A 21552-nucleotide genomic window follows, 5' to 3' on the forward strand; every position below is an offset into this window, starting at 1 on the left:
GCCGGCAGCTCACCAGTCTGGCTCGCAGTCCTGGCACCCGATGCTCTGCCCACCTGCCCCTCCAGCACAGACCGCCTGCACCACCCTACGTAAGACACCACAAGCCATGTCCCTCAGGTAATAACCTGTGGTTGCTCCTAAGGTCTCCAGCAGCTTTACCCTGCTGAAGTGTCATCTTTCATTCTCTTTAGCAGGACAAGTCAAATGCATCTGCTGCTAACCCAGCTGGCTTGCACGGGACCTGTATGGGCAGCTTCTCTAGTTGCGACACACCAGAGGGCCAGACCTCAAGTCCAGACTTCAGGGATACCCTGAAACCTGCCATCTTCACAGACAATATGTCGATGTCCAGGATACACTCTACCTCGTTGCCTATTGATTGTAAGATGGAGGACAGAAAATTCCTTTTATTCCCTTTAGGAATCTGGAAAAGCTTGTAAGTCCAGTAACCAATGTTGGGCCTGTTGCACCTTTGTGTTTTAGAGTTAAGCAAGGAAACATGAGCTGGGGAAAGGTATGGGTTTGTGGAATAACGCTCCTTTTCCAGACACAGGGAAAGAACCTTGTTCTAAACCCACAAGTGTGGATGTTGGAATAATAATGTGAAATTGCCAATAGACAGTCCTCTTTCAATCCAAAATATGGCAAGAAACATTTGTATTAACATACATAGTGTTACCTTACATTCCTATCTCTTTTTACTCTGCTGTGTCTATCCTCCCATCAGATAATTTTGGACAATGCACACTGAGGCAACCATGCATGTAATACTGTCTAGGAATCTGTGCCCACATGGTTGACAAAGGTGTCTGGGGCAAGTGTATAGGCTAAAGGCCTCATTGCATATATCTCTGCAATTTCCAGACCATGCCTTTGTTTGGACACTGATGTCCCCTAGCCATTCTGCGGGACTGGGATGCAAGGTATTGAAACTCATTAATTCATGCATTGAACTCTCAGTTTATAGTTTGTCCTTGGAAGAACTGATTCATTTAAAGCAGGGGCACAGCCACTTGTTTTCTCTGCCAGCATTTCAAACTCCAGGTCAGAAGGCTTAAGGATTTTGGAAAGAGGAGATAAAGGTTTATGTAAGCCTAACTTATTCCTGTGTGCCCTCAAGATATGCAAGGTGGCTTTCGCTGATGTCTGGCATCTGATTTGAGGTGCACAAGCATCGCTGCAGACCAATCCCCACTGATGTAGGTGGTGTTACAGAAGACTTACACAAGTATAATTGAAGGATTCTTTTATTTTGAAACTGTTCTGGGTCAAACCTTGGAAGAAAACATATAGAGATTAATATGAACTTATCACCCCTCCATTAATTTGCAGTGACAGACCCATTTCTTTCTATTCCAGCTTCCTGTTGCTCCCAAGGTAGTAAGTTAAAAAAGCCAGCTCTGCCCATCTCAGAGGTAATTGAAGTCATGTCTTCTTTACTCTTGGTGCTTTAGACCCCCCAAGGAAATGGACCATTATTTTGTCCACATTATCCAAGAAGACCATAGCAATTCTGATAGAAATTGAAATTGCAAATAATCTAGGCAATCTGTTTATACGGAGTCCACTTTGCCTGTCTAACCAACTAGAATATAACCTCCCTAACCAGTTTGTTCTGAATGCAAGTTCCATTTTGCAAGGCTTGCAGTAAAAGGAGAAAATTTGCTTTACCTATTTTTGCTTTTGAGTATGTTGCCTGGAGCCCCAGATATTATTTTTCTTTTTTTTTCCTGCCCCAATGAAATGGTTCTCTCTTTGAAGAATTTCTGCTATATGAATTATAATTCTGCTGGAACAATTAATGACTTTGTCAATTTATAGCCAGTATTCTTATTAATGCTATCTAATCAACTTATTTTAGAAACACATATTAAACATATGCTTTAAAAACAAAACAAAACAAAACTATGTACAAATCTTTCAGGAATGGGAAGAAAATATAGAAAAATAACAAACTTTGCAGTCATCTCTTGGATGCTGGATTCTTCCAGACTCACAGCTGCTCAAATGCCTTCTGCCAGCTGAGTGAAGAGTTTGATGTGATAACAAAAGAGCTTCCCTGGAAAAGCCAAAAATACGTCTGTAGCACAGCAGCTGACCAGCTCAGCAGCACGGGTCACTGCAAGCACAAACTGCCTGCTTCTCTATTCATTCCTCTAGCTCCTGACTAAATGCTGAGTCAAGTTTAAGGGCACAGACCATATTCAGACCATTCATCATGAGCGCTGCAACCATTTCTGTCCTTTGATTTTGCAGGAAACGCTGGGCAACAGATACCCTGGGTCACCCATAGCTCTCTTGAAATTAAACACCACAGGGGCTGCAAAATCTGAATGCTTAGAGACACCATAGAGGGCTTCTGAATATGGTCCTGCATCCTGTTAAGGGTCTTTGGCGGCCTGGGGCTCGGGGACCTCTCTCTTTGCAGGGACGCCATCACTGGCTTCATTCCTGCAAATGACAGCCACCGAGAGCTGTTTCATTGAGGTCCAAGCCCTAAATGTGCACCCTCGGCCCCACTTTCCCCTGCTGTGTCAGCCAGCTTTTATGAGAGACAGTGGGAAGAGCATCTTGATTGACGTCCCCCTCAGGGAAGGAGAGGGGAGAACCGTATTGTATTGGTGGTGAGTCATCCTGCTCAGATTATCTTTCCCTCCTAAGATGCTAAAGATACCTCTGCAATGTCAGCTCAGGCTGAATAACATTTTAGGATGATGATGAGGATGGTTTTAAGCCTTCAGCACTAGCTGAGTGCATGAACTTTTCAAGCAATCAAGAGAAGAAGTGGTGGGAAGGGAGGTCCCCCTGGGTGACTCTCCCTGCTCTGGGTCCCGTGTCTCCCCTGTCATGCTCCCATGCTGGGGAGCGAAGCCTGCAGAGTCGGTGCAGGGCACGCAAAGGAAATCCACATGGAGGATAAGAGAGCCGCAGTGTGGATTGTAAAAGAAAATTATGCCCCAATAATAGAGAAACACGCAGGCCTTTCATTCGGTTCACAGGCTGCAGTGCTCTAATATTATTAACCTGATTTATTTCAAGGAAAGGGTCACTTTATGAAGCGACTGTGTCTAAACTTTGTTCAGATAAAAGGCCATTAACAAAAGGCAGGCTTTGGGAAAACAAGCAAAACTCAGGCTGTGCACTCAGTAAGCACATTTTCTAGTTTTCAGTCAAGAAGTCATTGGCAGTGTCAGTGCTTGAAAACTGCATGGCTCAGACATTTCTAAACCCTTTTAATCCATCACAAAGGGCTCCCTTGATTGTTGCTTTGTTTTTCTGCTGCTGCCCTACAGTATGGCTGCCAGTGTATATTCCTGATAAGCTGTGAGCTATGCAGATGCTGCTAGGTTTCCCTGCCTTCAGTACCATGCAACCTGCCAATGCCTGTGTGAGGGACACAATCATGTGTCACAAACAACCAGGAGAGGTGACACTCCATCCTCCCCTTGTAGTCCAGGAAACTTAAAAGAATACAAGATTAATTTTCATGGGCCACGTGGTGCCACCCATAAAATTCCCTATTGCAATAAACGGGAAGTTCTGCTTAAAAACTGATGACACAATGAAGCCCCTGCAGTATTAATGCCATTTTAATCCCCCCAGATTCAGACTTTGGCATTACTAATGCAATTAATTGTGATAAAAGACAGAGAGCACCAGCTCCATGCATCTGAATATATACTTCAACACACAATCCATCCTGAGATGTATGGGGAAGCTATGTCTCTCTTCTCTTGTGACTGAAACCCCAGCACAGCCTGTCCTACTCGAAAACACACCACAAAAGTCTAAGGGATATATTCAAAACCATCAGGAGGAAAAAGACTGCAGCAGGTAGCAGGGAGGGTCTCAGCACAGCAGCAAGGTGACCACCTGAGTAAAACGGCACATGGATCCCCCAGAAGAGTGCGGGCCACACCATGTACAAGCACCTCCTGGACAAAGCTACCAGGGAAACAAAGGGGACATCACAGTTTCCAGCAAGCAGAGCAGTGGTATCTTATTTTCACAGTTGTTCTTCTCCTCTGCAACCTCTCTTAAATGCAGCGCATTAGGCAGCGGCCCCATGGGGGTTTTGGAGGCTGTGGGGCCCCGGGGTTGGCCAAGCACCATGCAGTGCCAGGTGTAATGTTAGCAGAGAAAACATCTGAAATGAGAGACCAGTGTGACGGGAGCCCCACCAGCAATTCTGTGCACTTAACCCAAAAAAGAGCATGAATAGGAGAGCGCTACTGCTTCATCCCAGGTGCAAACCTTGATCAAGAGTTTGGGAAACTGAGCTGTTTAACTCAAAGCACCCCCTTCCTTTGCTGCACCCCAACAGTGAGCAGGTACGTATGCTCAGGATGCTCAGGTTGTCCTTTATTGCTGGCTGCAGAATGTTGTGGTTTTATCTGTAGGACACGAGCATCTGCTGAAGTTGACCATGAACCAGTTATTCCTTGCCCTCAGCCCTGGGAAGAGAGAGATACGTTTTTACCTACAAATACATGGGGTTTTTTTCAAATTGTGGCTACACAAAGAGAGGAAAAGCAGCAAGATGCTCCATATGAACTAGGCTCCTTGCAAATGTTATCCTGAGCCCTGGGACATGGCACAGGCAGCACTGCTGTACTCGTATCTGAGCTGCAGGACAGAGGACTGAGCAGGGAGTGCAGCAGGAAAGCAAACAGGGACACACAGAAGCAGGAAGAAGAACAGAAGCGGGGAGGAAAATGAGAAAAGGAAGTGCAATCTGCTGATCTCTGAAGATCCTGGTGAAACACGAATGGGCCCTGGGTTAAGGAACATCTGTGCATGGTGAAGGCTGGGTGATACCTGGAATAAATGCAGCAAAGGAGATGAGAGTGAACACATGCCTTACGTTCAAAATCCAAATGGAAAGACATTTTCACGTCACTATTTTAATACTAGATGTTAAATGTCCAACATTAGCAACGAGAAATAGCCACCCTATCAATTTTTAATAAATACTAATGACCTCTTAAATGAAATTTCTAAATTGAAAAATATCATCAGTATCAAACATTTGTGAGACACATAAAATCTTTACAAACGTGTATTAAGGCCACTCATTGCAATACCTACGATGTCAACTTTTACAGACATTGCTTGTTTGTTTGACTCCCTGCTGGCATTTTTACAGCTCAGCCCTGGCCACCTCTCCCCTGCAGCCACTCCTTCTGCGGCACCATTGTTTCCACCCAGCCTAAAGCACCAAACATCAAATACTGCAGAGGTGCTCGGGTCTGCGCAGCTCTTCCCTGGATGACATCTCACTAACAATGAGGGAAAAGGGGGGTTAAAAACCCTAATGTGTTTTTAACAATCTCATACAACCTTCTGAATGACTGCAGAGCAAAAATTTGGGAGTAACAGCTGGTCTTTACCTTTTTGTTACTAACCGGCAGCCTCAGTCTTTAGTCCCTCTTTTGTCTTGAAACAGAAGGATGTATTAAAAAGGATGTAAAAACATTACCGGCATCACTACAAGCAGCACACAGAGAAGCTGAAGAGTGTCAAACCCCAAATCTTTATCTTCTCTCGCTTTCAAATGCTCCTATCTTATTTTTCAGTCTGTCTGCTAAATGTGTTTGCCCCGTTACAGCTGCAAGCTCTTTGAGACAGGGGCTGCATCTTCTTCTATTATACTTTTCTTTCAGAGACCCAGGGTGAGGTGGGGCACTTAATTAATATGAAGTCACGATGATATGAAACAGCACATGAAAGATATTTCTATAAAGAATAGAAGATTTGGCAAAGTAAACGCACTAAGATGTAAGATTTTCAGCAGGGTTTGTTTTTCTGTTTTTGGAGGAATATTCTGTACCACAGTGTTTTCCCCAGCCTGACCAATGAGTACTAGCTGGAATAAAATGGTATATTAAATTCCCTTGACAATAATTGGAGCAGCCTATGATCTTAGCAAACCTCTGGGTGTATTCCTAAGGTCAGAACAAGAGTGTCACAGCCATGTTGCTCTTTTATGCCACTCCCTACGCATCTCCAGGAAAAGCTACTAATCCACTTAAATAATTACCTTTCAGAGGAAGAGGCAGAGGACTTTGTACGAGGATACGTAATGAAAGACTCAGCCTGTGAAATATTTGAAAAGCTTGCGGAGCAGAGAAGTGGAATACAACTATTATCTGACATGTAGCACCCATGAATAAAATTGTCTCCAGACTGAAACCAGTTGGTATTTTTATTCATGTCTGTGCTGCAAAGTGGTTGAAGCCTAAAGCTAATGAAGGAAATAATATGCAATTCATCATGGTGTAGAGAGAGAGACAGACAGACAGACATAACTCTTGACTTGTGTCATATCAGTGCCTTTCAGACTTCTCTTTGTGGCAGCTTTTGGGAAAGGACCATATTCTCTGGGCCACCTACCAGCTCACTTTCATCCTGTGAAAGAGTCATGTCCCAAAACCCCGCTCAGGCTGCGAACAGGAAATCCTCTCTGTTTCTTACTGCTCGCCTTGCACAAGCATACAAAATAAGGACAGATAATCAGTAATCGTGTCTGACTTTAAGTTAATGGGGCATAATATTGGAGGCGAATAGCTAAGTCACTGTTCCACATGCTGGGGACAGCACGTACCACGAGCTGTGCGTCCGGCACAGACTGCTGCTGTGCCTGGTAACACAGGGACAGCCCTTGCCTGTGCTGGGACCACATTGCCTCAGCCCGGCTTACCTGGTTCTCCCAGAGAAAAGCCTGCCTCTGGGAAAAAAAAATCGCTCTTTGGTGACTGCTGTGGACTTTCCATCTCTGCTAGTGGCTGAAAGCTCCTTCTCCTGTCTTCCTGTGTTCTGCATGGCGATGGGAAAGTACTGGATGCGGGAGGGACTGCGACTCAGTCTGGGGCTGGCACAGCCTCTGCATTGTGCACAGGGGTCCTGGAGGAGCAGCCTTTGCTATTCCAGCCTTGGGACACTTATTTTCCCTTAAACTAATGCCAATGCTGATCTGGAGGGGGGCTGCACTCCAGCCAGCCCTCAAATATTCAAAGTCATGGGGAAACGGCAGAAGGAAATAACTTGCTTAAAGAAAAACCAATGTGTGAATTTGGCTTTAAGAGCTCATTTAGTATATTTGCTGTCAAAAAATTCCCAGAGAGCAGATCTACCCCAAAACCTGAGACTTCACACCTGTTTCTGGTCTGGTTCAGGCATCTCATTGGGGGAGCATGCTTTGGGCATGGGGTAACCTCGGAGGACAAGGTCCCACATACAGCTCCACAGGGCCAGCCTCTGCCATGCTGGCTGGGCTGGGGGGCCGTGGGAGGTTGTGGACACCTCACGCTCTCCATGTGAAGCCTGGCAAGCTCACACAGGACCCTGCAGAGAGCAGTTTACAACAGCCCCGTGTAGAGTGCTGTCTTCCTGCTGCCATCACGTAGCGGTTGCAATCAACTGAGCAGGGGGCACTGCCCACCCCCACTGTGTGACCTCCTCCCCAAGGGAAGGATCCCACTTGGGGACAGCAGCGAGATGGAGCAGTGGGTTTGGTGCTGGTGGCAACTTCGCAGCAGACACACATGCTTATTGTCAATTTTTATTGCATCTTAAATAGCCGGACCTGATGCTTGCCTGGGTATTTGGGGCACTGTCAGTGTGCTTGCAGCTGCAGATTGGCACCTCTAAAATTTTAGTCGTGATTTCAGTCAATTTGCACATTTCCAAAATGGAGCAAAACCTCATAAAGCACAGATCTAATGCATATAATACCAATTTGCTGAATGTCAGTGTATAGTGACCTTCTATTACAAACACTGGCAGATGGCCATTCCTTTAGTACTCGAGAGCTGCTTGAATAGAAAATCAAGCGATAGCTTAGCCTGTATTTCGCCTCTGCTTCAGTGCCCATAGCAACACACAGTGGTAGCCGCCTGAATGCGATGCCTCTGCCACCACCAGCTCCTTTCCAGCACAGCAAAGCCATTGGTGATCCCATGGCTACCATATCCAGTTCTGTCAGAGCTACTAAATAGCAAGAGGGACCTGCTGGGAAGAAGACAGGAGCATGCGGGCTGCTGGGCGGAAAGCCTCAGCCCAGCCACAGCAAACTGCGGGCAGGAGCTGCGCGCTCCCTCCGAGAGCCGGAGCGATGGTTATGCCTGTAGAGCAACCGCTGCTTTGCGGCGCCGGCAGGGGGAAGGAGAGCCAGTCAGCCTAGTCTGAATGTCATGCAAAAATGGACCATAAATGCAATCTAATAGCCGAGGAAAAAACTGTTTGAGAAGCCAGGGAATGCAGGATCAGATCAGACACTTGCTCTGCAGCCTGGTGTGTGTGGCCAGCCTCTGCACAAGCACGAGCTTCCTCGGACTCTGTGTCCATGAAAACTTTGCAGCTACTTTCTAATAGCCCAAATTGTCTGTATTCGGAGTCTTTTTCCTATCCACCCCACAAGGCCTATTTCCAGAGCCGAGAGCCTGGCAGTGCACAGGAACAGTGTGTGTCGCCAGTACAGGTAATGCATACTGTGCGTTGCTCCAAATTTGTTCCTTCCCTTTTCAGCACCCCTCAGGTCTTCCATACCAGAGCACAAGCAGCCTGCACATTTTGGAAATTATAAATGTGCTGTGGCCGCTCTTGGAAATTGGAAGTGGCGTGGTGACTCGCCAAATGTTGCAGCATCCTGCACTCCTGACCTCTTTTCCTCCGGGACTATGCTTTGTCCCTCTAATGGGGAGGTACTCAGAGGTTTGAGGCCAAACTGGGTGACACTCCTGTGCGGCAAGGAGCAGATCGCTGGCTGAATTCTCACCTCCCAGCTTGTGGGTGCACTCTGCTTGCAAAATAAACTGTGGGTTGAGGAGTTACATTTCCATATACCGGACCAAACCTGTGATTGATTTTGCGAATCTGCTGGCAGGGCCACCGCCGTCTTCCAAGTGTTTTCGGATGGTTTGCAGAGATGCTCAGAATCTCAGGGATATTCCCTGCCAGACTCTTGCAGTTCTTTTAATAGGCTGTGAAATTTTGGAATCAAACTATTTAAGCCTTCTGACAACACAACACATCTCCAGGTGCCTTACTCCACAATAAACATCCATTGTACGGCCTTCTCCCCTTACAATGCGGATTAATTTTAACCCTCACAACAGCCTAATGGAAAGAGCGTGCTGCACTCCAAATGCCAAACACTTGCTGAAAGCTTTCCTTTGTTAGCGCCTCCCGGTTTAGTCACCACCAGCTTCTGAAAAGATTCCACAGAGTTAATGTTTCCATTTCTTTTAATTCGCTCGCAATGATGACACAGCCATAACACAGCTGTGTTCCAGCTCAAAGGAGCCGAGTGCGGATGCTGCCCACTGTTCCTCGGCCCCTGCTCCCTCCCTGGCTCGCAAGAGGGGCTGATGCTGTTGGGAGGATACGGTGACATTTTCCTATCTATCTGGGGTGGAAAAGTTCTTTTAGAGGAAGCCTCTTTTCTTTTTTTCCTTCCTTATTTCTTTTTTTTTAAATTTGACATTTTCTCTGTGAAAAGCTGACCTAATTTTCTGGGAATAATGTAAATGGTTACACACTCGAAGCATTGCGCTGGAGAGTTTATAGATAAAGCTGAACTATTTTATGGTTCAATTATCCCAAAGTACGGGAGATCCCTGTTGCATTAACACTTCTCAAAGATAGTACAGTGGGGGCTTCCTTGCTCTTTTCCTTACGTGTGAGTAAGTTAGGATTTGCCAGTAAAACCTTCACTGCAGCTTTGTTACTACAACTGCTAGTTGTAAAAGACACACTAAAGATATTTTCCTCAACGACTGTGTCTGGTGTTAGTATTCGTACCAATTCCCTGCCCCATTCTGGAGAAAGTTTTAAATTGCCTGTTCTGATGCACAAAAGGTAAGGTGGAAAAGAGTCATTCAAGGATGGGGAGAGGCAGAGAAAAGGGGATGAAGCAGTGGCACAAGGGTTGGCAGTGGCACAAACGCTGTAGCAGCAGCTGGTTGCCACTGTGCCACCTGGACTGATCCTGAGGAGATGTTAGGACATGGGTGTCCAGATCACCCTGACGTGAACGGCACGCGGCAAGCAGTCCCTTCCCGCAGCAGGACGTGGGACAAGCCATGCTGGCAGAGCCCTTCTCCCTGTTGCGTGGGCTGTGGAGGAGGCCATAGGAGACTGCCGGCACCCTCAGACATGTCAGTACAACCTGCTAGATTAGGCTGTGGTAATTCATATTTCAGGCTAAAATATGGTGCGTCAGGTTCACCCCACCAAAGGGCCAAGGTAGTGTTTTTAGCTACGGACTTAATGCAGTGTGCACTAGACTGAAAGTGTGGGACAAGAGGGATCAAATTGTCTGGCCTTTACCTATTTAAGAGTTTTCTCTTTGGTGAACTGGGCTGTAGAAATCACTGAGTCCCTGCTAGGGTACACTTTTCTATTGACCCAAATAGGTGCACAATTCCATGATAGATTTGGGGTTTCAACATCAGATTTTCCGACATTTGTGGGTTTTTATTCCAAAAGAGCAGGTTTTTTACATTTCTTACTTCACATATTCTGTAGGTCGATGCCTTCGGCAAGTTGGACCGTGCAAGTGGTTTGTGTAGGAATAGATGTACCACCATCATCTCCCTTGCTGGTATCTGAACCAGCTCTCTTAAGGGTGGCTCGGGTATGGCTCCCGGTTCTCCAGCCATACCTGACTGCTGTAGAGATACGGCTCATATTCTTGAAGGAATTTGTTGTTCATCTGTTGCTTGTGTGCGCTTTCATTTTTATGAGTATCTAATTAGGTTTAGTGATTAGGAGCGCTAATGGGCATAACAATCCCACAGAAATTTACCTTTCAGAAAAAGAAGGGCAGCAAAAATATACAGCAAAAGAAGAAAAAAAGAAAGAGAGGAAAAGAAGAAAAACCTACAAATTTATGCAGGATAAAATAAATAAATAAATAATTAAATAGCCCTATGCAAATGCTTCTACCTATCTATCTGAGATTGTTGTAAAGACAAATTAGTTAATTGCTGCAAAGTGCTTTGAAAATGAAAAGGGATATATAAGAGGTGATTATTATTATTCACAACAATCTGGTAGGTGAAGGCATCTGTCTATTTTGCTTTATGTATCCCCAGAGCTTTCCCAAAGCAACATTAGAAGAAAGGAAAAGACCTAAAATAGGAGAAGAACAATCCCAAAAGGGAGAGAAAAGGCCTGTGACATTTGTGAATAATAAAAATAATAAGCTACAGATCAGATTAAAAAAATACCATCAGGAGTATAGAGTAAGAAACCTACATTGAGGTGCAGTTGAACTGATCTTAATGGATATGGAGATCATTAGCAGTGTGCTGATACTGCTGAACTGACATGGAAAATATTAATGTAAATAGGAATATCTTATATTAAGTCTATAGCTGCATTACAATGCAAATAAGTCAAACTTCTGTGCCCTATGCTTTAGCCCTTTTGGTACTAACCAGAATGTCTGTTTTGTGTCCAAACTTCCAAAAATGATAAAAGGTAAAGTTTTTATCCCTTTACAGGATCTGATGCAATTCTGAAATCTAAAATGCTCAAGGATGATGTAATGAGATCAGTAATTTAGGCTATGACTAAATGACACATTTGTCTCCAGAAGTTGTAGAATAGCATCCAAGCCTCTGAATACTTATATTATGTGTTAACTCCCCTCACATCGGCAGTCCCACCAGACCCCAGGGAGCTAGTCATGTGCTTATGCTAAGTGCATGCAAAAGTGCTAGCAAGATCACTACACTAATTTTCAGCGTCAGAAACTAAAATAATGCCTATACTGAGGCAAGACTCCTGATGAGTCTGTGGACTACAGCATTTCATAGCTGTGGATTCATAGCTGTGGAAGAATTAACTCATTTTTTCCCATTTTTTTTTCCTTCTTCTCAATATAGCAGCTAAATTATCACTTGCCCTAGCTATGAATCACTTCAGAGCTCATTCCTTAAAGGTACCCAAAATTCCCTCAGGTGTTTTGACATAATTCTATTACATCTTATTTCTGTTTAATATTAAATTCTTTCCTGCATGTTTAAATAAACCTGGAAACCTTTTTAGGGAACACAGCTTAATGGGGAACTAAGAACATGCGCACTGAATGTCACTATCTTACATACATTTTATTATTAATGGTAATTCATGCAGAACCAGCCACTTCACAAGGAGAGACTAAACACTTACATAAAGCTAGGTGCTTCTCTCTGACCTTAATTTGTTTCTGTACTCAAACACTGGATTCCCTTTCAAAAAATTATTATTCCCATAAAGATTAAAAACCAATAACGCAGTCTCTTTCTGGGTGACAAACAAATACAGGGTTTTGAGGGTGAATGCTAGGAATACTTTCTTGGTGGCTGTTCCAATAAGCCAGAGGGTAAGAGGTCTCCTCCTGGGTCAGGATGTGGGTGTCCTGAGAGAAGGGAGATGGAGGATGGGGTCTGTTTGTTCCCATGTGTGCCATGACTTTTTCTTCCTTGTCTGTCATACATGTTTTCTTACAGCTTCTGCTATTAGTTCACTTGGAGGGACCAGACAACACTTCAGGTTTTTCTATGGTATGGCAGTCTTAATTTAAGTCTCTGGTGACAGTAATTCCAGCATTTCTTCTTGATGGCTAGTTCATTTCCCTATGTGAAATAGCTGAAGACTTTAGTCCAGCTCCCAGGAAAAATGCATCCTTCTTACAGCTGACTTTTCTAAGTGAGCCCAGTATGTAGCATGCCCAAGACTAGATGGGCCCAGAAACTGAAAAGAGCCTGATCAAAAGCTCATCAAATCCCATGGAAAAACCTCCTCACTAGGAGGAAGGACAGGATGTCTGGGGTGATCTTCCAGGATGAGGAGTGGGGAGCTTCTGCTGTTTGGCATCTTCTGCCCAGACAGGAGAGATTTTGGTGTGGTCTCTCTCACTTCTGATGAAATGGGACATCCATCCAGGCAGGGCCATGGCTTGGGTTTTGTCTTCTGCCTGCCAGAACCATAGACCCACAGGCACTTTTGGTAGCTCACAGTCTCTCAAAAGAGGTTTGTAATTTGCCCAGAGGAGCGGGGATAGCAGAGGGAAAAGGGACAGGTTAGCTGAAATAGGATTTCCACCTCACCTCTTTCAAAGTTGGTGTTTGCTTACGAGATTCATTCATTCTTCTGAGTGAACAGTGAAAATGCTAATTGGAGTGGTATGTGGTGTTTCCCACCAGCGGTCATGAACGAGACATCATTTCAGACATACTGGGCTACATGCACAGAAATGGAAGGTTTGGCAGTAAATCCAGATTTACCTTAGCTGAAGTATTTATGTGTTTAACAGTGCCATAAAAGCTGGATATTAACAGTTCTTAAAGTATTTCTTCTCCCCTACCTCTACTGTAAAGTGAAGGCAGGGTATTTTCCCAGTTAACCAGTTAGCAGTCTGAGCCCAGAGATCATAGGGCACTTGGCCAAGTCAGTGGCAAAGGAGGGGTACTCAAATCGTAGGCCTGCACGGAGGCTATTTTTACACCATTTTTCCTCTACTTTTGGAAAAGATAGATGTGTGCACTGTGGGGAACAACTGCAGAGGGAAGAACATAAACTGACAAGGGTGTCAGAACGCAACAGGAAAGACAAAACAAGGATTCTTGTATTAAAACAACCCTTCCATAAAAAAAAAAGAATCAGAACAGTGCACGATGCCTTTTGCAGTCCTTTGGTATTACATAGCTGTTGGCATAAAAAGGAAAGCTGCCATATAAATCTGAAGCTGCTTGTCAAGATGCTGGAATATTATTCCAATGAGGCATCTACCACGATCCTTTTCAGAATCCAAAGACATCCATCAAAGCCAGAAACTGAAAGGGATGGCTTGGAGTTTATATTGCTAGGCACTGTTTTGGAGAAAATGCATATTTTTTTTTTCTCTTCCGGGGATTCAAATCTGGAATTTGGACAAGAAAGAGTCTGACACTTTCTGAGTACTGGAAGAAGTGCTTGTAGCTGTACTTTGTATTTTCCATCCCATCTTTGACTGTGGCATAGTCATAGATATCTGCTCTTAGGATATAGTGGGTATTTCTTGTCTGGCTAGCAATTAATGAGCAGTACAAGCAAATAGTGTTGAACTGACACTGTGCACTGACATTTATGTCTCCAAGACTTTGCCCTCCCAAGTCCAAACTACACACTTCAGGTGATAAGTAGGTTTTTTTGTGTGGAAAAAAAAGAAAACCAGAGGGCTGAGCCAACACAGATGCACTAAGGACAGAGAACGCTCAATGAGGACACAGCACAAACAGCGCAATCAAAAAAAGTCTTGTGTGGCAAGCAAGTCCTCATCTAAAATACTTTGGAAACTGCGATAAGCATGACTAATTTCCCTGCAAATTGCAGAAACAGCTTTCAGTTGAGCTGGGTTGCCGAGCCCCATAGCCCAGGTCCTCATTCGTCACCTGGGCTCTCTGGCTGCGAAGTTTAGGCAACATATTGCTTCATGCCTCTGTTTTTTCACCTGCGAAACTTGCACATTACCTATCTGCCTCACAATGACATTACGAGGCTAATTTAATCACAGCTATATAGCTCTTTTGAGATAGTTGGAGAAAAGGTGCTATAGCAGCCATCATGCTCTTCGTTATCATTAGAGGTGGCATTTGAGTGCCAGCTGAGTACTGTGGGAGTCAGATCCAGGCATCAGCTGTGGCTATCCATCGTAATGACCCAGATGATGAGAGTGGCTGAATGGGGAACAATTTTGGTGACCTGCAAAACAGCTCCATTAAAAATGCAAATTCTTGTACAGCCAGAATTTAATTCAGTGCCTGGAGAAACCAAAATCTTCTCACATCTTATTATGAAGGGGAAATTAATTAATGCTTTTCCTTCAGAAGCACTTTTGCTAAAATAAACCAAGAGAACAAAAGAGACTGATAAAGTTTCTTGGAGGATTTTGTTAGGAGGATGGAAGGCAGCGGCGGAGACAGGGAGGCTTCCCACCATCCGGGAGGGATGTTGTGACTTTTTCTTCTGCTTCGGTCTCTTCACCTTTCCACCTCTCTTGCTAGTGGGACAGCAGCACGCAGCCAGCCCCACATCTCTGGCACAAAATCTTTAAGCTCACCTTGTGAAAGTGGGTGGCCCTGTTATGCATGCCCAGCAGCCCAGTTATCCCACCCACTGCCTCCCACATCACATTTTCCAGAATATGTCCCATGACAGAGGCATCGAGAGCAGGCAAAGAGAGGCTGGCGTTCGCTTCAGGAAACAAGACAGCAAGGGGACCCATGCCTGTGACAGAGCCAGCTTGGAGGCACCTCCCAACTCCCCTCCAGTTTCTTCCATGGGATCTAACAGACAGAGCTGTGTGAATAAATATTTATACTAAACATAGTCAGGAATGAAAATTCATGATCTAAAAATACACAAATATTTGGGAATCTAGACACTATAACTCAAGTGGCACTTAATCTCCAAGTGCAACCAAAAATATATAACTCCTCGGTTTACTAGCAGTGTCAGCTCCCCAAGTGTGGAGCTGAATAATTTACGGTGAAGGAGAAACAGAGAGTGGCCGAGCATGGAGTCTGCTGGGGAGGAGAAGAGCTCCTCTCCAGCTTCACTGGTGACTTTTCCTGGCCAGGCAGGCAACGGCGGCTCCAGGTCACCTTAAGGACAACCCCCATAAATGCAGAGAAAAACCAGAACGACACACGCAAAACCAACAGCCCCGCAGCCTGCTGCCTGCAGGCGCAGGGAGGGGAACGGGGGGCGCGCAGGGGCGCGTGGTGCTGGAGCCTTCCCGTGGCAGGGGAGGCTGCCCAACACCTGCCACCAGAGAGGCTCAAATCTGAGAACTACAGCTGTAGCATAAAGGCAGATTATCACCCATCCAAACCAAATTCAATTATCATATCTATGCTGCTTCTCTATTTCTGTAACTGGAAGGCTATTATTAGGCTCTCTCCCTCCCTCCCTCTCACTCCCTGTTTTTAATACATCTCCAAGTAATGCTGCTGTAAAACATTCAAAAAAGTAAACATTAGCTTTAGGCCATTTGATTATCAGTTTCCCAGAACACTTTGTTCTGCCCTGCTTTACTCCATATTCCTTTAATACAAAAAAAAAAAAAAAAATAGAAAAAAGAGATGGGCTGAGATGGGTTTAATGAATCCACACTATAGCAATTCCCCTCTCTGTCTCCAGTGCTGGCCCTGGCTCACTCTCACGATGGAGAACAATACCAGTTTATGCTTGGACAGAAAAGAAGCGAGGAAATAGGTTTTCCCTGGAAAACAAGGATACAATATTCCCTCCTGTCCTAATTGCTAGAATATTTCTTAGCAGGCTTCCCATCTGCACCTCCGTTAATGACTAGTCCATTTTCCATGCTAGAAATGGGAGCTGATCAGGTGGCGAAAGCACCTCTGAACAGGCGAGGGCAACACAGCCCATGAGATGGGGGAACCAGTCATCGGCAGCCAAATGCACTGGGAGTCAACATCCCAGAAACATCTTTGGTGCCAGTGTCCTTTCTGATGCTGCTCGTTTACTCCACAAAGTGCACTGTTTTTCCCTTGAAATCTCAAGACAGGGATGGGGAGCACGTCACGCATGCTCGCCTCCTGCAGAGCTCTGTGCCCTCTGCGCCAAGGGCTGACACTTTGCCGTGATGAGAAGCTTATATATCTTTTGTGGGACAGTGCTATGCTTTTTTCTTGTGTTAAACAAACACTCTGAAAAACTCCTGAGCAGGTATTGCCCCTCAAAGGCACGGTGAAATAAAGCCTGTGAGTGTTTTCTCCATGTACGCCTGAGCTGTAGGAACACAGGAATGAAAGTGTTAGTAAGAGCTGAGTTAATCCTTTGGGACAAGCAATGTGTCTTCCAATGGCTTTTAACATGCCCACTTGTGAATAAAACACAAAAAGGCCCAAATCTTTGCTCAGTTCTTGTGGAGCTACCATAATATGTGTAATAAATCATAATATTATACCCTAGCTTTTTGGCTGTAATGGGGTGGTTTTAGCATCATGACTTTCATTTCAAAAGCTGCTGGTTGACTTAAACTCCTTTATCTCTATCTTTCACACAAATCAGAGAGTTTCATAGGTAATAAAGCATTTGGAGCAAAATATAGAGATTGGAGAGGTAGGGTCTCACTTTCTTAGTCTTGGGAATTAGCTAGGGGCAAAGAGCAGGGTTCTGGCCCCTGTGTTACAAGTTCAACCTCCTGTTAGCATCACCCATTCAAGACATGCCCCAGGGCCACACCAGGTGGAGCAGGACCATAAGCCAGGTGTGCTGAGGTCTGGAGTATTAGTCTACTTACAGAAACATCCTTCCTCTACTTCTTACATGTGCATAATTAAGAGAATTAGGTTCACTGACTTTGCTCGGATGAATCAGCCCACGACCCTGCGCTCACAGATTGCTGCCTCTTGCAGTGGCTGGTACCAAATACTCCACATAAAGGCAGGTGTGAGCCTTCTGCTAGCATCCTGCCTCTCAAACACAGAAACCTGCTCGGCCCTTCGCCGCAATGGGCAGATCTAAGCTGACTGCGGTGGCTGTGCGTGGAAACTGGGAAGCTGAAGATTTAGTTATTCCCTGCTTCATTCTGCTCAGCTGCAAATATTGTACAAATATTGTAGCCAGCCTTTTTTAAAATGAATTTTAAAAGCTTTTGGATAAGGTTCTTATTTACATCATTCTGATCATGTAAAGGGACAGAAACGAGCCAAGTTTTTTAATTAACAACTGATATAGCAGAGAATTCGGCATTATATGCAGAAGTACTTCCTCTCTGTTTTGTTTTGGCCATGTGCAACCATAACACCATGTAATACTAATGAGAGTTGCATGACCGCAGTACCATGTACCAGAGCAAAACCTCCTGGGATGTTAAATGGCTTCTATGGTAGGTGCTTGCCACCCTGTTCATGTCTGTCAGCTAGGATAAGGCGGGGGGGTTAGCTGCACATTATACGTTAAACACTGTGAGAGTTTCTTCATTTCCTTTGTTTCACTACCATTGATTAAAAATTTAGCAGTGATGCTGTGCAAAGGTAAGCCTACAGACACTTTATTTGAGAGCCACCTTTGGAACCAGAGGCATGGAGAGAGGCTGGGGAGGCTCTGCAGGGGGGGACCGGGATGGGGACTGGGACCTTGGCAGCAGCGGAAAACACCCGAGGGAGACACAGAAACCATCTCTCGGGGCAGGGGAGGAAGAGAGAGAAAGGTGGCAGGCTTTGGAGGAGGAATGAAATAACTGAGAAATAAGCATTGTGAGCCGACCTGCTCCAGGGGCTGGGGGCTGGGGTGGGCATCACCGCAGGGGCTGGGGCGCCTGTGCTGGTCCTGCCGCCTGCGGGAGGGCATCGCCCGGACACCCCTCCGCCGGCACTGGCCACCTCGGCCGAGGTGGGGTGGTGCGCTTCAGGCGAGGAAGAGCCTGCCCCCCAGATGTTGTGTCTGGGGTGAATTCATGCTGTTTTCCTTAAATCTCAGAGCTATTTAATTTCATGCAACAGCAGAGCAACCGGAGAGGCCTAACAGCTGGCGCAGTTTTTCACTTCAGCTGTTTAATGTGGTGGCTGCGACTCGGTTTGCACTGGCAAAAATTAGGGTGAGGCCAGAATCACACCATCTTTGTAAGCAACAGCTTCAGGTCACCCCCAAGCATCCCTGCCGCGGGGAGGGCTCAGCCCTGCTCGAGCTGCTACTCCGCCGCCTGGCAAACATACGTACTCCTCGTCACACTGAAGCATGCTGGTTACCTGCTAATGCAAAAAGGGGAAAAAAAAAGGCAAAAAAAAGGCAAAAAAAAAAAAGCAAAGGAGCTCAGCAGTGTTGTTTTGCCGTGGTGTTTATTGTCATCCAGTTTCCTCACTGAGAGCGACGAGCGATCACGAAATTGATAATTCTCGGCGGTATTTTCTCAGCAGCATTTCCCGCAGAATGCAAACGTCTCTTTTCTTGTAGGCAGATGGACAGAGCCTGCAGGATCACATTTACTGGATAGAAACCAGCTTTCAAAAGTTTCGACAGCCGGCATGGTATCTGGTCCATCTCTATCGAAATGAGTTCATTATCATTCATTTTTTGCCAACTGCCAATCAGTTCTTAAATCACTCTTCAAATTAGGATGTTGAAAAAAAATCAAAAAAGTCTCTGCAGATACACTTTCAACATTTACAGGAATATTTTAGAAGTATTGTTCCAACAGCTGACACTATATAATTAATGTACAAAATAAAACAAAGAGAAAACAGACCTTCTAAACAGTGTTTTTTTTCATTATGTGGGTGCAGAAAAAAGCATCAAAAGATCCCCAGTTCCTTCACCTACTCATTTACTAATGAATTGTATTTCAGAAAAGATGAAAATTTATTACTCGAAGAGACTGTTCCTCAATGCCCATCCATTTCTTTTTTTTTCAAAGGGCTACACAGTTTTTCTGCAGACATTCTGATTTTGCACTCAGAAATTTATCATATTCCTAGTGCTGGTCCTCTTAAACAAGTGTTTGTCAACGTATAGTGAGGAGACCCACATTCAGACTGTCATACTGTTCTACCAGATTAAGGTATTTGCATATTTTCCTGCAAAATAAACCCATTGTCACAGAGGATTAATAGGAAATAAAGAAGGCAGGAAAACGCAGATTTTAGCATGCAAGCCCATGTCTTTCACCTATTGTATAATTGGTCTGCATTTGCTGATTAGTGAGTATGCTGTTGGAACACAAAGTTTTGTCACTTTTTTCCCTTTTGATGGTAGCAAATACCCAAATAAAGCATAGGAATGTCACCTCTTACAGTCCATGAAAACAATAGTGCAGCAAAATCACAACCCATCAGCTTTCTAAAGTATCCTGAAACCTCAGAAAGACAGACGCCAGATATGCGATGCTATTCTGAAATGGTACAACCTGACCATTTGCCTGAGAGAAAGGAGGGAGAAGTGAACAAAATAGAAAAAAAAAGCTGAAAATATTTGTAACTAAGTGCCTTAAAGACAGACGTGAAGTCTAGCAAAAGCAGCACCCCTATGGATATACGGTCTCTGACTGTTTTATTCCATGCAGACATTAATAAAGGGAAGACGTTAACGTGCACAGTTAAGGTGTGGTACTTGCTCTTTGTTTTTAAAAAAATGAACGGTGCAAAACCAGGTCTGTCCCTGCATGGTGTACAGTGACCATAATTATTTATTGGTAGACATTTGCCACTGCCCAGCACCGTGGTGCCTCACACCAGCCACTGCCTTGTTTGCTTTGGCAGATCCATGCTTGCGGTTCCTGCTAGAGCTTTAGGGTGGGAGCAGAGAGGGGAGTAGGCTCTCCTCTGCTATGGGGTGGGTGCTGCTGTTTGGGTTTGCACATCATGGGAGGCCTCTTCTAACTGTGTCTTTCGGGGGGCTTTTGGGCTGCTCCATGTCCCCTCCTAGCACATCCATGAGTGCCCAGGTTCCAGCTAGTGTTTGCCACCCGCTGCACACCTCCGCATGGCACTTCTGACGGACACGTGGGAGGTTGTGTCAAAGCAACCAGAATTTTCTGGTCGTGCCTAAATTCATATTCTGAGTTTGTGCATGCGGGATCAGTAACATGACTAATTTTGGGGGTGTATGTGTGTGCATATACACAGAGGCATCAGCATTTCACTGATGGGAGCCTAATTTCTCAGGTTTGCCCAGCCTGGCTCTCCGAGCCACAACAGGACACAAGCTGCAGCACATCTTTAAGTCAAATAACATGAACCATGTGCCAACATAGGAAAAAGCTGTGAAAATGCTTAAAGAGAAATTGATTGTGTAAGGAACACTGATGTCTGACTGAAGATGCTGTGATACATGGCTGAAATGACTACCTGGGCTACTTTAGATGCTCTAAGTATTGCTAGTAGCAGAAAATTTTCATCCCAAAATAAATGAGGTTAAAATGGCCTTTTTCCCAGGTGAGCAACATCATTCATTTTGCTTTTTATTGGCTTCCTTCTCCCCCCACCTTAAAGTTATTATTTTCACAGGATTCTCCCTTCTCCCATGGTCTCTGCAATATCTTTTTTCTTCTTCTTCCACATCTCTCTGCTTTTTTCTTCTTTTGGCCTCAAGAAAAATAAAAGGAGGTAAACAGTTAAAAAGGAGAGAAAAGTATAAAAATCAGGAGGAAGGTGTTGCTTATTTTTTCCCAGCCAGCTCAATACAGTTTGGAAGAAAAAAAAAAAACCACATACTTAAGTAAAATACTTAAGAGGAAAAAAACCCATTGCTTTTCAATCAGCTCTAACATTTGCACTGATTAACAAGAACATTTGCAAATGTGTTTAAAAGGCGTAACGCAGGTTAACATTGCATCTCCACGGTATTGGTGTTTCCAAAGTTGCAATGAGAGTCACTGTCTCTTTCCCACGTACATTTTGCAATAAGACAAAATGGTTTCCCCCCGCTCTGTGTTTTTTTTTCTTCAGGTGTCACATCGTTCTCTTTTGTTTTAATCCAGCACTACCTGCACTCGCCTCGTGGCATGCTGCCTCTGTGCCATCTATAGTGTCATCTTTATTTCCTCGTTTGTGCTAATAA

The sequence above is a fragment of the Gymnogyps californianus genome, chromosome 2 (assembly GCF_018139145.2).
Source record: "Gymnogyps californianus isolate 813 chromosome 2, ASM1813914v2, whole genome shotgun sequence".
Lineage (NCBI taxonomy): Eukaryota > Metazoa > Chordata > Aves > Accipitriformes > Cathartidae > Gymnogyps > Gymnogyps californianus.